Genomic DNA, 15,717 nt, shown 5'->3' on the forward strand with positions numbered 1-15,717 from the left:
CATAATGCCTGAACCTTTCAATACTTTTTTTCCTTCCTAAGGATTTGGAGAGTGATTATGGCTTGCTCTCTTTGCAGACTGGGTTAGTCATTTCTTGCTCTGGTCTCTCTGAGCCTTCTAGAAGGCAGATTTCCGACGCCCTGTGAAAGACCCTCGACTCTCAGGACCAGAGAGGGGAGAGTGGGATAATTGGTGGTTTGACACCAGGTGCATGATGGGATGCTGGGGTCTACCCCAGAGCCGTCTGACTACAGACCCCACAGCCTAGTTTTTTTTTTTAGATTCAAACTAGTTTCTGAGCAGAAACAACCGCATGTGTCTCTGAGCACAAGCCTTGTGTTAAGGGTCTTTTGTCCTAGTTATCACAGTGCTTGCTTCCTGTGGCCTCCCTTGGGCTAAGCAGTGCAGCTTCCTGAGGAATGGGGATGCTAGCCCTCGGTCCTCAGGGAGCTCACAGTCCAAGGAGAGGCAGGGACCGAGTGTAAGCAGGTGAGCCTTCGGTTAAATTGACCAGGAGAAAGAGAAAGGTACACTTAAAATGCGTCAAAATCCTAGAAGGAAAACCCATCCTCGTTTTCAGGCTCACAGAAGCTGAAGCCTATGTGCAAGGTTGAGCAACCAGTAGGTGGAGTTTCAAACCAAGAGGGCGATCTTGATGTCAGGTTCGTATCAAATCCCCTGAGCCTACAGGGGTCTGGCTCAGAGTGGATCAGCATTTTATAAGTAGGATTCTTCCGGGTCGAATTAGCCCTTAGGACTCGGTGGTGGTTTTTTGTTTTAGTTTTCCTTCCAGATGAGAGCCCCCGGGCAAGCTTCCATCTATCACCCAGAGAGGACTGATAGATGGAAGCCTGGAAGGAGGGAGGCTGGTCTCTCCTGGGCTACACTGACTCCTGCTCCCGGTGGTCCATTGGAGATAAACATGCGTCACCTGGTCGGTTGCAGACACACACACACACAAACACGCACGCACGCACATACACACACGCACACAGACACCCCCCACACACACGCAGACACACACAGACACACAGACACCCACACACAGACACCCACAAACACAGACAGACACACACACACAGACACCCCCCACACGCACACACACACACACAGACACACGCACACAGACACACCCCACACACACGCAGACACACAGACACACACACACAGACACACATACACACACACAGACACCCCCCCACACACAGACACACACACAGACACACATACACACACACAGACACACACACACACACACGCATACACACACACACAGAAACAGACACACAGACACACGCAGACACACGCACACACAGACACACAAACACCCACAGGCAGACACACACACACAGAGACACCCCCCCCACACACACACACACACACGCAGAAGCAGCAGCCTCTCTCCCTGGGGCGAGTAGAGAAAGGTCCTGAGGTGGTGGAGGTCTAGGGAGGAGATGACAGCCAGCAAAGAACAAAGCCATCTGAACCTGCACTTCCTAGGAGAGAGGCTCAAGGTTCAGGATGCCCGGCAGGGCTTCCCACCTAGACACACAAAGGTGAGGGGAGGGAGGAGTGTTCTGCCCACAGCTGCGTCTGCCTCTGCCCTGCAGGCATCCTGCCTCGCTCTGGGGAGAGTAGCCAAGAGCTTGTGTGCCTGCCGCAGCTGCTTACAACACCTGCACATCAAAGGCGGCTTCCCGGCCCCATGCCGGGAGACAGAACCAGAAAAACACATTCTGCTCCAAGCAAGCTGCGGCCGGCCGGCGTGGCTGGCAAAGGCTAGCCGCAGCTTTTCCTGGGCCGAGTCCTTTCCATCCTGTGGCCCCCTGAGCATTCCCCAGACTCCGTTAGGAAGGGGTCTTAGTTTCTTTTTCGGTTGCTACAATAAAACACCCCCGCAGAGACAACTTAAGGGAGAAAGGGCTTATTTCATCCTGTAGTTCCAGTCAGTCACAGAAACTCTAGACAGCTGGAGCATGAAGAAGCTGGTCACGTGACACCGGCAATCAGGAATCAGGGACGAATGTGTGTGCGCCTTGGTTAACCCTCTTTGTACAATCCAGGATTAGAGAATGGCCCTCCCCAATTAAAAAGGATCTTTCCGCATCAATTAAAACAATTGCCCACTGGAACTGCAGGCATGGCTCAGCAGTTAAGAGCACTGGCTGCTCTTCCAGAGGACTGTGTTTGATTCCCAGCACCCCGTGGCAGCTCACAACTGTCTGTTAATTCCAGTTCTGGGAGATCCAGTGTCCTCTTCTGGCCCCTGTAGGCACCAGGCACCCAAGTGCTGCACAGATATGCACATGAAATAAATAATAAATAGATGAATAAATATTTTTAAAAGATAATCCCCCATAGAAGTATAATTCCGAATAGGCATGGCCAGAGATGTGTCTCCCAGATGATCCTAGATCCTGTCAAGCTGACACTGTAACAAGTCCCCAGAACTTAGTAGACCCTGAGATGTCGCACAGCTGACTCTAAAGGGGCCAGCTCCCCGTTTTGGCAGCCATAACAGCCCAACACGTGCTTGTCGGAACTTGCCTTGATCACTTGGAGGTCAGATGCCTGCCTCCAGGCAAGGAACCAATCAGAAGTTAGCTAGCAGGGCTATGCTTTATGGCTCTGGATGTGCTTTACAGACAAGAGCAATCGCCCTGGGAGGGCCTATGGGCCATAACAACCAGTTGACCAATCAACACAGGGCAAGTCCTCCAAGCCTTGAGGCACACCAATCCTGAGACTTTGCGTACCCCTAGACACTCCCTCTACGCTGCCCTATAAGATATATGTCCCGTGGTTGCTTGAGGTCTTTTCCCAGCCATCTGCCTTGGTGGATGGATGAAAGGGTGGAAATCCTGGGGGCCTGAGCCTCCAGGAGTCCTTCAACTCCACGGTGGAAGTACCATTCAGGTTGTAAAACCCAGCATGTAGACATTACCACCTGTCAAAACTAAAACAAAGGCCCAATCCATCAAAGTCTAAGTTCTGGGAAAGCCCCTGAATGTACTAACCTTGCTTTTTTACTTCTGTAGTTCTGTTTCTGGCTAACTGTTCTTGTTAACTGAAGTATATCAAGCCAGAACATGTTTTTGTTTTTTGATTTTTTTTTTTTTCTTAAAAGCTCACCCTGAGAAAAGCTGAGGCAACATAGGATCCTGATCACCCAGGGTACTTGCTGGCTGGCTAATAAAGACTTTCTATTGGATAAACAAACATAGCTTAAACCCATGTCAGCAGTCTTTTCTGGTGAGCACCCCACAATAACACTAACTCTCACGGGCGTACTTTGGGGGGGACTCATTCTAAATCTCTGAAACCAAGGACCTAAACTGACTGTCCAGTTCATAAAATTCAGGATCATGAAGGCAGCTGAAGGTCACTTTTGACCAAAAAACAAAACAAAAAAAACAACAGATTTTTATAATCAAATTCACGGGAGTGGACCTAGAAAAGATGCGAACAGAATCCACATCTGGTCCATTTAACCCTCTCCTGGACTGCCCTGCCCTGGTCCTGGCTTGACCCAGGTTGCTCATTCTTGGGGGCAACCTCCCGGGCAAGGCCCTCTTTGTTCTTCTGCCTCCCCTGGTTTTCCTTCCTCTCAGACCTGCAGCTCCTGATGCTCTGAGTCTGCTGTATGGCACTCACATGGGGCTTTCCACCATGACCCACATGGTTGACGTTCCTTCCCTTTCCTGGAAGTAGACTGTCGGGTCACTGGGCCTCCAAGGTAGGTCCCCTCCAGTGTGGTCTAATGAGACGTCTAAGAAAACACTGACCAGAATGTCACAGAGAGCCGTGCAGAGTGTCAGGAAGGCCTGCAAGGAGGCCAGGAGAGGTGGAGAAAGGCCACCCCCTGGCACACCAGCCACCACTACCAGTTTCAGACCATTCACAAGGTACCTGGAATCTGATTACATAACAGTAAATGGTTTGGGATTTTGCATTATTGTGGGCTTGGTTTTGTTTTCAGGCTAATATGAACCTTGCTTTGTAGCCCAGGCTGGCTCAAACTGACAACCATTTGTCAGCCTCCCAAGTCATGGCATTAGAGGTGTGTGTTACTGAGGCAAGTGGAGGTTGCATTTCAAATGGAAGTTGTCAAATTAGTTGTACAAGTCTTCAGCAAGACAAAGTGTGAGGAACAGCCTAGACGGCATAGAGGAACATGTTGGGAAGGCTCCTCTCTACGTGCCATTTCTCTAGCCACAGGGGTGATTTCTTAAGTGATCAGGTAAAAAAGGTAGAAAGTTAGAAATTGCCTTTTAGAAGCATCTGTGACTCTGCCAGCACAGGCTCCCTGGGCTCCCTGAGCCTCAGCTCATAAAAACAGGAGCGCACATTTTATTCTAACATTTGCTTTGCTGAGGCTTGAACCTGGGGCCTTGGGCATGCCTACCACTCTCTCCCCACTGCGCCTGTGGGTGTTGACAGATACCAGCAGGGAGCTGCTAGGACACAGATCCTCTGTAGCATGGTGGCTGCTCCCAAACTGTGGTCAGGACACCTGCCCCATGTCAGCTTTACTAGCCTCAGCTCATCAGTGAGTCCCTGGAAGGACATCTGAGGTCAGGGTTTCATTACTTTCATTTCACCTACCAGGCAACTGAGGCTCAGAGAGGCTAAGTAAGAGTCTGTAGCAAGAAAGGAGGGGCACTGAGACCTGAATCTAAGCCTGTCTCCAGAGCTTCAATGTTTATCCACTTTCTAGGGAGACATGCACACACACGCACAGGTAGGCGCACCTCTGGCAAAATTTACCTGGGAACAGGATTTTGTGTTGGGACCACATTCCCCCCCACCCCCCCAGAGTGGAGTGGTATTGGGGCACTTACTGGCCACAGTATTGTGCTTGTAGCAGCTATACTGCCAGGGAAGCAGGAAGAGCCAGACCCTGGCTCAGAGGTCTCACTAAGAGAATTGGGATGTTCTTTCCAGTTGGGAAGGATTGCTTAGGTCCCCACCAAGCAAGCCATGTACTCAGCTGCTGGTGGCAAGAGACAGACTTGGCTTTGGCAGCTGAGGTGTCTTGGGTCTCAGGGCCTGGTAAAAGGAGAGGGGTCTGTGAGTGGGGTGCCCTGGTCATTGCTGGAAGAGTTTGCATCAGCTCCCTGAACTTATGTTTCTGTCCTGTGCCCTCGGCTTCTAAGCCATGTTTGGGGGCCAGCTAATGAGACCTTAGTCCTGAGGACCACAGACCATGGGTCAACCACGTCCTTTTTGGGAACCTTCTCATCTGATCAGCCAATGAAGGGGACAGAGAAGTACCTGACTGGAGGAGGGCTCCCAGGTGGTATCCTTTGACCTTGTCACATCACCTGCTTAGATGAATTGTTGGCTCCATTTGCTTTTCAATTCCTCCCCAGCTCTCTTTGTAGATGTCCTTGGCTAGCTTCAACTTGGACCTTGCACAGTGGACTCGCTCTGGAGCAAAGAGCTAGATGCTAATGAAGTCACCACCAGGCTCCCTGGAGGCTTCTGGAGGCAGCAGTCAAAACTGGCAGTCTGGTCCAGCAGCTTGCAGCTGTAGCTTCCCGAGGGCTCCTGAGTCTTGTGACTCAGGGTGGGAGATGATTTGCACCCACGCTTGTTTTCTTTCTCTCCTTACCCCAAATCTGCAACTCTACACTCTCCTGTGTCGTGTGCAGCCAGTGTGGATGGCACCTGTCAGGATGCGCCTCCTGCTCTGTGTCCAGCCAAGGGCCCCAGCATCGGCATCCTGATCTGTGGAAGCTCCATTTCAGGGTGAAGGGTCTCACACTCTGCTCACAGGAGGTGACACCATGTGTGAGGCCACACAGAACTTGTGGACTCTGGCTTAATGCTATGCCAACCCAGGCCGCTGTGAGGAGTGTCACTGCTGTGGCCTCTGCTGGATGCTGGTCCCTGTTCACAACCTGTATTGCCTTGAGAGGAGTCTACTCCCAAACCTGCCCGCCCTCACCCCCCACCTCCTGTGGCTATGTCTTTCCAGTGCTGGTTCCAAATCCCTTTCACCTTTGCTGCAATGTAGTGGCACCAGAGTGTGACAAAGTCACACATGTATTCCATTTGAGGCTTTTCTTATTGCTTCTCCCACTGAAGAAAAGAACATGTTTCAAAGAAACTAGAAAGTATACCCTTTTGGCTCCTGGCCTGTCTCTCTCCACCCCTTTGATTGCTCTATCTCTTATCTCTCTGTGCATTATCTATCTATCTATCTATCTATCTATCTATCTATCTATCTGTCTGTCTGTAACACGATAAATAAAAGACCCAGAGACAGATATTGGGGTTTAAACTGAAGATCAGAAAAGCAAAGCAGCTGGCCACTATCACCTCTAGCTCAGACTGAAAGGACTGATCCATGAGCTCTTCACCAGGTCTGAGACTGAAATCCCAGATGGCTATGCTCTCCTCAACATGGCTGGAGAATCCTGGGCCTTCCTATCCTCAGTGTGGCTGGAGAATGAATGCCAGCTCTGAGACCCTGTTCCTGTTTTAAATGCCTCCCATGAGTCCTGGCATTAAAGGCGTGTGATCCCAGGTGCTGAGATCATCTTTGTGAGAGCTGTTTCTCTTTAGGACTGGATCAATTTTGTGTAGCTCAATATGGCCTTGAACTAGCAGAGATCCGTCTACCTCTTAATCCTGAATCCTGGGATTAAAGGTGTGAGCCACCACTGCCTGATCTCTATATCTTGAGGCTGACTTTGTTTTCTGAATCCTCAGGTAAGCTTTAATAAATCATAAATAATATATCAACACCTCTATCTTCTATCTATCTATCTATCTATCTATCTATCTATCTATCTATCTATTGATCATCTATTTCTGTCATTTATCTGCCATCTGTGTGCCATCAGTCTACCTATCATCTATCATCTATTGGTTATTTCTATCTATCATCTATTGACGATCATTTCATCAATCATCTATTGACGTTTATTTCTATTTATCGTCTACATATCATTTGTCTTCTATCATCTATGTCACCATTTCTCAATTTTCTATCTATTCCATCCATTCTATATCTGTCCACTAAATGCTAATGACTGGGCATGGTGTGACATGAGGACACCAGCAGTGGTCAAGGGAGAGCAGGTTACAGCAGCTGGTGCGGACACCATGCTTTGTCTTCCTCTTCCCTTGTGGAGTTGGACTGGGGAACAGTTGGCCCAAGAGGGCTCTACCTCCACACAGCCAGAGCCAGTTTGTCCCCAACTCCTGGTCCAGTTCCCCAGGACCCTCTCTGTCAGTTCCCATGACTGTAAAGTAAGGCTACTGGGGATGTGGCCCAGACTCGGTGAGGTAAGACAGCAGAGCAATAAAGGCACCCCCAAGGGGACATGGGCTTAGCAGCAGGCACCCCCAACGGGAACATAGCCTCAGTCTAGCCAGGCAGGAGTCCCCTGTCATTTTATGCTGTGTGTGTATTTATTTTGATTATAAATAAAAATATTGGCCAGTTCTGAGAAACCTTGAAGATGTTCTGCATCCTCCACTATTAAATATAAAAAACTCCACTACAGTTTAATTATACAGGTAAAAATAAATAAGGTCACAAACATGCAAATTACTTTATTTGGTCTTTAGTGAATAGTAAAATTTCATGCATATCAAGAATTTTAAAAATTAAGTAATTTTCTTTTTTCTTTCTTTTTTTCTTTTTTTTTTTGAGATAGAGTTTCTCTGCATAGCTTTGGAACCTGTCCTGGCACTCACTCTGTAGACCAGGCTGGCCTCAAACTCACAGAGATCCTCCTGCCTCTGCCTCCCGAGTGCTGGGATTAAAGGCCTATACCACCACTGCCCAGCAAGTAATTTCTTTTTTTAAAAAAAGATTTATATTTGTTATTTTTCAACTATGTGTGTGTCTTCAAGGAGGTCAGAGGCATTGATCGCTCTGGAGCTGTGGATACAGGAAGTTGTGGTCCACCTGGCAAGGGTGCTAGGGACTGAACTCAGGTCTTCTGGAAGAGCAGTCCATGCTTTTAACTGCTGAGCCGACTCTAAGTCCCCAAATAAATTTATTTATGATTTATTATCACAAACATTTGATTTGTTTACCTTTTATATATCTATATACCTGAGGTCATGCAGAAAAAATTCTTGGGTAAAATGGGGTTGTGAGTGGGTTCAGGGTTAAGAAGCCTTCCTCACAGGACACCTCCCCCCCTCACACACACACACAGGACGAGGCTTCATTTCTGTTTTAAGACTGTTTTGCCCCCAGTGCTGGGAATTGAACCCAGGACTTCCTGCACGCTAGGCAAGCATACTCTGCACAGGTCCCTTGGTTTTGTTTTTAAAAGCCTGGAGTCCAGGGATCCAGAAGCCAGCTAGTACAGTCTACAGTCCCACATACTGAGTCCCCAAGCCAAGGGCCAGGCTGACAGCGCCCCCCCAACACACACACACACACACACAAGGCACTCCTTTCTCTGTGCAGCAAGTTGAAACCCGCTGAGCACAGGGGAGTCATTACTGGGCCCTGCCTTTGAACCTCCCAGATGTGGTGTTGTGGTCTCAGAGGCTGACTGAGCAGGCACTGTGGTGGGTGTCCTGGGGGGGGGGGTGAGCTACAACATTTAAGAGTTTGCAGGCAACTTCCCAGAGGAGATGGCCAGGGCTGGTGCCAAGTTGGGTCTCCCAAGTCAGCGTGAGGGTGTGGGCAGTGGACTTGGGCTAAGTCTTGGAGAGAGGAGGCTCTGTTTAACAGAAGGACTGGGCTCCCGTGGGCCAGGTTGGTGTGTGCGGTATTTAGAAGGAATCAGTATCCCTGTGTGATGAAAAGGAAACTCGGTCTCAGGGAGGGTCACATGTCACATAACTGTGATGCTGAACCCATGTGCCGGGTGTGTGTGTGTGTGTGTGTGTGTGTGTGTGTGTGGTCTGACTCCGAGTTCCACACCCCAAGCAAGCCTGAGCTGGCTAGTCCATGATTCCCCATCTCAGGGAAACAGGAAACAAGTTTATACACAGAGAAAGAGAATAGACAGAATCCAGAGGCAAGAGTTGGATGTGTGTTGGGAAGTGGGCCTCCATGGCTTGCTAGGGCCTTCCCTGGGAGCCAGGGCTAGGATGCTTCCCCAACAGCACCTCAGAACACTAGGAGCAAAGCAGGGAGGCATAAGCAAGGGGTCATGCAACCTTTCTGTGGGTGGCGGGCTCCTGTGTGACAGATGGTCTTGGGCAGCTTCGAGTGTAAGAGGCCACACCAGGTGTGGAAAGTGCCTTGATACCCACACAGGAAGTGGCCTGAGGATGCGTTTCTCAGAGCAGAGCATGCCTGTCACCAAGTCAGACAATGACTATTAAATGTTTGTCTTTGGGTCCCAGTAAGGGGACAGACAACCCATTGAAACAGGGTCAACAGGAAAAACAAATATTGGTGCCTGTGACCAAAGTCCCAGGTAGCAGATGGAGGGAAGCCTGTCTCCAGATGTTCAACTGTCCTGTCCTCTCTCAGGGGTCAGAAGATGGAGGTCAGACAGATGCTTATGCCTGGCACTCAGCAGCTCTGCTGGGAAAAAGTCTCCTGAAGGTGACAAAGGAAACCCCAGGGCTGTGTGTTACGTTGACCCCCTTCCCCTTCAGCCAGTGCAGGCGTCTCTCTGATGCAACTGCCATGGCGGGGGAAGAGGCTCACAGGATGTAACCTGCTTCCTCCAACTGGGTCTCCCCTCCTCACTGCCCAGTAGAGCTATCGAATTACAAAGCTGCCCCATCCATTTCAGTAAACAGTGCCATGAGAGTTACTAGTGACTTTCAACTTTCTAGGACCTTGACTGTCCTTGGAGACGAGCCTCTGAGCATGCTTGGTAACTGAGGCAACTGAGGTAGAAGACCCATCCTGAGGGTGGGCCATCATCATCTCAAGCACTGGGACCCTGGACTGCATAGAAAGGAGAGAGTGGGCGGAGCACCGGCATTCATCTCTCTGCTTCCACACTGTGGCTGCCATGCGACCAGCTGCTTCCTGATCATGTATGTCATGTGACCAGCTGCTTCCTGACTGTGGATGTCATGTGACCAGCTGCTTCCTGACTGTGGATGCCATGTGACCAGCTGCCTCATTCTCCTGTTGCCATGATTTCTCCACCATGTTAAGCTGTACACTCAAGTAGCGAGCCAAAATAAACCCAAGTTTTTGTTTATAGCAGCAAGACAAATAACTAATAAGCCCAGCTTTGATACAGGCGTCTCCCAGGCATATATCAAACTGTAGCTGTACTAGGACACATCCCTACAAGCACATCTAGATAGCCGAGCTTCCAGATAGCTTTTCCGAAGACAGCTTCATAGCAGCCTTTCCTACGTCCCACTGCTCTGATCCCTGCAGTATCTGAGGCTGGTTCCCTGCCATGCTGTCAGCTTGTGTCCCTAAGTCTCCCAGCCAGAGACACACCTTGACCCTGGTCTCTGAGTCTTTGAGGCGCACTTCCTGTTTTTCTGCAAGGCTGCTTCTTATGCTTTGACCACTTTGTGAACATTTATGGTGAGCACTGGGCTTGGCTCTGGTGACTCGGAGGACAGGTCTCCTCTTGCAGAGTCTCCTGTCTCTCTTGGTGGGCAGCTGACGATCAGTTACACAGACCATCAGGTTGAGTTGTATCATGGCAATCCGAAGGGTGTTACCTTCAGAGACTTCCTCTCAGAAGTCAGTCAGGATTTCAAGAGGGAAGTGACACCCAAGCTGAAGTGTGTCTGGGGAGAAGTCACCAGGCTTGGAGATGGAAACAAGAGCTCCAGGCAAAACCTGCTGTCAAAAGCAGGTTGGTGGTTTCCAAGAAGACAGTTCTGCCAAGAAGAGACTTCCACCTTTGAGAAATGAGAGACCTCAGATCCAGCAAGGAAGGAGTCTCCTAGTCATTGTCTAGGGACATTTCCAGCTCCAGGGCACAGGCTCCTCCTCCCACTGTAGAACCCCGGAGCCTCTGTGGGAGGCACCATGGATCTTGGTGGCTTTCGAGGGCGGTGAGGCCTCATGCTGCTATTCGGGGTTTCTTTTTCCATTTCCTGTGCCCTTTATAGTCATAGCTAATGAACAGACAGACATCGGCATGTGCCGGGGCACGACCACACCTTGAGATCTGTTCCATAAACAAGACCAGCGTTTTTCCTTTTGATCATGAAAAGTTTCCGAGATATAAAAACTGTGTGGCTCAAACTCTCCTGTCCCATCCCGTCCCTGAGGGTCTATGACATTTTATTACATTTGCTTTCTTTGATTGCCCCTATCTGTCCCTCTCTCATCACCTATCACCCACTTTATTTCCCATGGCTTCTGTTTTCAAAGTTTGCAAAGGTGTCAGATGACCCTGAAATCCACCTGGCTGAGGGTTTTTGTTTTTGTTCTTTTTTTTTTTTTTTCGTGACACTGTTTCTCTGTGTAGCCCTGACTGTCTTGGAACTTGCTCTGTAGACCAGGGGGCCTTGAACCTGTGGTCCTCCTGCCTCTGCCTCATAAGTGCTGGGATTAAAGGTGTGCGCCACCACCGCTCTGCAACTCTTTTTTTTTTTTTAAGTGTTTTGTCATCATCTCTAGGGTAAGTGGGTTCTCTTTCCCACCTCATCGAAAGAGCACACTTCCTAGGTTTCTACCTCAGAAGCATAGGGCAGACTCTCAGCATTGGTAGTGTGTGTACAGGGCAAGGCAGACAGCTCAGGTGATGAAATGCTTGCCTTTCAAACACGAAGCCCAGTCCCAACCTCAGGACTCAAGCAAAAACCAAAAGCATTGTGATATGCATTTGTAATCTCAGTGCTAGGAGGGAGACCAGTGAACCCCAGGAGTTCAGTGGCCAGCTACTGACTAGTCAGCAAACTCCAGGCTGGCGTGGGATTTGATCTCAAAAACAAGGTACATGACCCGAGGAATAGCACTCAAGGAATAGCACTCTGACCTCACACACATGCATGCACAGCATCGAACACACTCAAACTCACACAGGCACAGACACAAGTGCTCTCTCTCTCTCTCTCTCTCTCTCTCTCTCTCTCTCTCTCTCACACACACACACACACACACACACACAATACATGTACAAGGCAGACACAGTAGTGCATGCTGGCAATTGCAGCATTTATGGGCACTGAGGCAGGAGGCTCTAGCCTCCTGAGTGGAAGCTTGAGCTAGCTACATAGTGAGCCCCAGGCCTCCTCAGCTACACAGTAAGATGTGGCTTCAAAAAACAAATAAACAAACAAACAAGACAAAAACAAAAACCCCAACCAAGCCAAAAAGAAAAAAAAATACAAGAACAAAAAGAAGTATATACAAAGTTCTCATTCCCATTCATTTGTCCGTCTATCCATTCATTTTAAAATAAGAGTTCAAACCTGAAGTCCTGAGAGGTACTAGATGCTGTCTGGAGTCCACGAAGACACCTGGGACCTAGATAGCTGAGCAGGGCATGGTGTTTAGAAGCCACCCAGTGAAAACGTGTGTTGTGTGTTGCACAATAAAATGAATCTTTGTGTTAGCTCTTTTTCGGTTGCCATGATAAAACATCATTATCAGAAGCAACTTTAAAAATGTTGGGGCGGTATTTTGGCTTATGGTTTATGGGCTAGAGTCCATTAATGAGAGAGAAGACATGACTTAACAGCAGAAGCAGGAAGCTGGCCAATCACATTCCATAGAGAGAGAGAGAGAGAGAGGGAGAGGGAGAGAGAGAGGGGGGGGAGGGAGAGGGAGAGGGAGAGGGAGAGGGAGAGAGTTGGAGAGAGGGAGGGGAGAAGTGGGAGGGGGAGGGGAGGGGAGAGAGGGGAAGGGAAACAGGAAGTGAGGTGAGACCACAGCCCCTCAGAGTCCACCCTCAGTGACATCCTTCCTCCAGCATGGCTCTACCTCCTAAAGCTTCACAACCCCCAACAGGGGACGAGTGTCACCAACTGGGAAGCAGGTGTTCAAACACAGGCGCCTCTGGGGGCCATTTCTCACCAAATCACCACGATCTATGACCAGCTTCTCTAGAGAAGACGTTCTTGTGTGGTGGTAGTAGTTTCATTCATTGGTTGGTTTTGTGATTATGTCAACTTATTATGAGTTTAAGCGCAACTTAAACAATTTGCGAAAATTGGAAAACACTCCAGAAATGTTCAAATGTTATTCAGGTTAGATTGTTTAAATGTCTTCAGGATTTTTATTCTATTTTATTTTTACATGGCCAGGAATCAGGCTTAGGCAGGACTTCATTCATACTAGAGCCAGCTCCAGAAAATTTTGGTTTCTGTGCCCCAAGTTTCAGGAAACACCTTTTGATTTGTTTATTCAGGTCAGGGAAAATTTTGAATTAGTAACTATGGTGTAAAAACAGGTCCTGGAGGTCTGTTGTGGTTGTTGTTGTTAGGGGTGCTGGCAATTAGGCAAGGGTTCCACCACGGAACCATACCTGGCATAGTGTTTTTCTTCTTTCCCTCCCTCCCTCTCTCCCTCCCTCCCCCCTCCCTCCTCCCTCCCCCCTCCCCCCTCCTCCCCCTTTTTTCTTGAGGGGGGTAGCTCTGGCCTGGAGGTTCTGCTTTTCCTACCTCCACCTGTAGAATCCCAGATTGCACCTGCAGCTATCAGGTTGCTAGCTGCAGGAAGCTAGCAGTAACACCTCAGTCTTGCTGGGGGGTGGGGTGGGGTGGGGTGGGGGATGCTCAGCACACAGCGCCTGTCCCCTGCTGTGGGTTATGTCAACTCTAATTGTGTGAGCAACCACAGCAGCTCAGCCGTCTGTCTCATAGACCCTGAACTGGAAGAAGGCTCTGGAGGGGACTGGGCGGCTCCAGGGGTCTGGGGCCACCTTGGCCTTGCATCCCTCCACTGTCTCATCTCCTACCTCGGTGCAGCCACACTCCAATCCCTGGTCCTAGGAGTTTGTGGTCTCTGTGGTAGTTCAAAGGGGCTGACATAACATCTGAGCCCCTCTTGTTTTACTGCCTACATCTCTGACTCAGAAATCATTGCACCAACCCAAGCCTCGGGTCACCCACAGAAAGCCACACAGATGCTCCAAGATTCCTTCTGAAAAGCGCGGGACAGCTCCTTCCAGGTCACTGCAGTGGAATGTGACCTCTGAGCCCACGGTCAGGGTTCCACAGTTCACCCTGCCCCCTCCATAGGCACAGGGCTGGATTGTTTCCCACAGGCAAAATCTGCTTGATCATGAAGGTCATAGAAATACTGAAACATAAATAAATAAATAAATAAATAAATAAATAAATAAATAAATGCTGAAACATGAATGGAAGGAGCAAACTCCTTTCGCAAAAGCTTGAGCAGTTTGGGAACATTTCCTTTGCATTCCTTTGTCCTCCTGATGTCATGATGATGGTGACGACGTGTGAGCTTGCGAGTGCTTGTATGCCTTTGTGCATGTGTGTGTGCTCTCGTGCGTGTGTGTGCGTGCATGCGTGCAAGCGTGTGCATGTGAGCGCGCGCGTGTGTGTGTGTGTGTGTGTGTGTGTGTGTGTGTGTGTGTGTGTGTAACAACTTCCTGTGGAGGCTAGAGTCATTCTCAGGTACTGTTCATCTGTTCATTCCTCAGATGCCAAACACAAAAACTCTCCCTGGGACCTGAGGCTCACCAGTTCGGCTAGGCTGGCTGGCCAGTGAACCCCAGGTATCTCCTGTCTCTGCCTCCTCAGCGCTGGCACTACAGGTATGCACCTCCATAACCAGTTTGTTTGTTTGTTTTGTTTTTTAAATGTGGGTTCTGGGATTTGAACTCACATCTCATACCTGTGTAACAAGCATTTTACCGGCTAAGCCATCTCCCCAGCCCCGATGATGGCTTTTAAAGGAGAACTGAACAGAACACACACACTGTTTAGTCACCTCCCTTCTGTGGGAAACTCCCAACTTCCCGGACATCATGGCAACCATCAGACATCACTAACTGAGCTCTTCTGTCCTAGCTGTGGAGACTCCCTTGGTGAGGCCCCACTCAGTGCGTAGGAGGCCAGTGGGCCCAAATGCTTGCAGCACGAACATACTTGACTGTCGCCTTAAAACCTGGAATTCCTTTTGGAAAGGCAGACTCCCTGGTCAAACGATACAGTAGGAACCAAGTCCTAGGCATGTCTAAAGTGCTTGTCTAGCTACTAATGAACCTGTATCTGTCTACAACCCATTTGACAGGTATGGAGCCTGAGGCACAGAGAGGAAACTGAGGTACAGTGACATCACTTGTTAGAGGCTCATATGCCAATCCAGAGTTTCAGGAATATTTATCTGTTTTATGTCTTTGTGTGGTGCTGGGCATTGAACTCATGGCCTCACACATGCCAGGTAAGTTCTGTGAACAACACCCCAGTTCAGCTTCCAAGTGTATTCCCACCAGCAGAACCTGTCCATGGTGGGGTGGGGCACCAACACCCCACTTAAGATTATGGAGGTGGTACAAATAGCTTGGGGAACGTGGCTCCCTGCCTAATTTCCAAACGGAATGTAATTTGTGTGCAAGTAATTTTAAGACGTCCCCACCCCAGCCATTCCTGTGTGTCGCTGGGGATTTGTCGTCATCACGGGTGTTAGTGGTGAAGCTGGCGGTTTTGAAGGCAGCTGGGTGACAGGGTCTGGCCTTCTGAGAAGAAAAGGAAGCCGTGGAAGGTGACACTCTCCTCTCCTGCCTGGTTGCAGGGAGGGAGGCAGAGCAACAATCTGAAAGGTGTAGGAGCACCATGGCCCCGAATGGAAGAGTCTGCCAGGGTCCCCCGTCCACTTCTCCCATGCGGTCT

This window comes from Cricetulus griseus, chromosome 6, assembly GCF_003668045.3.
Source record: "Cricetulus griseus strain 17A/GY chromosome 6, alternate assembly CriGri-PICRH-1.0, whole genome shotgun sequence".
Classification (NCBI taxonomy): Eukaryota; Metazoa; Chordata; class Mammalia; order Rodentia; family Cricetidae; genus Cricetulus; species Cricetulus griseus.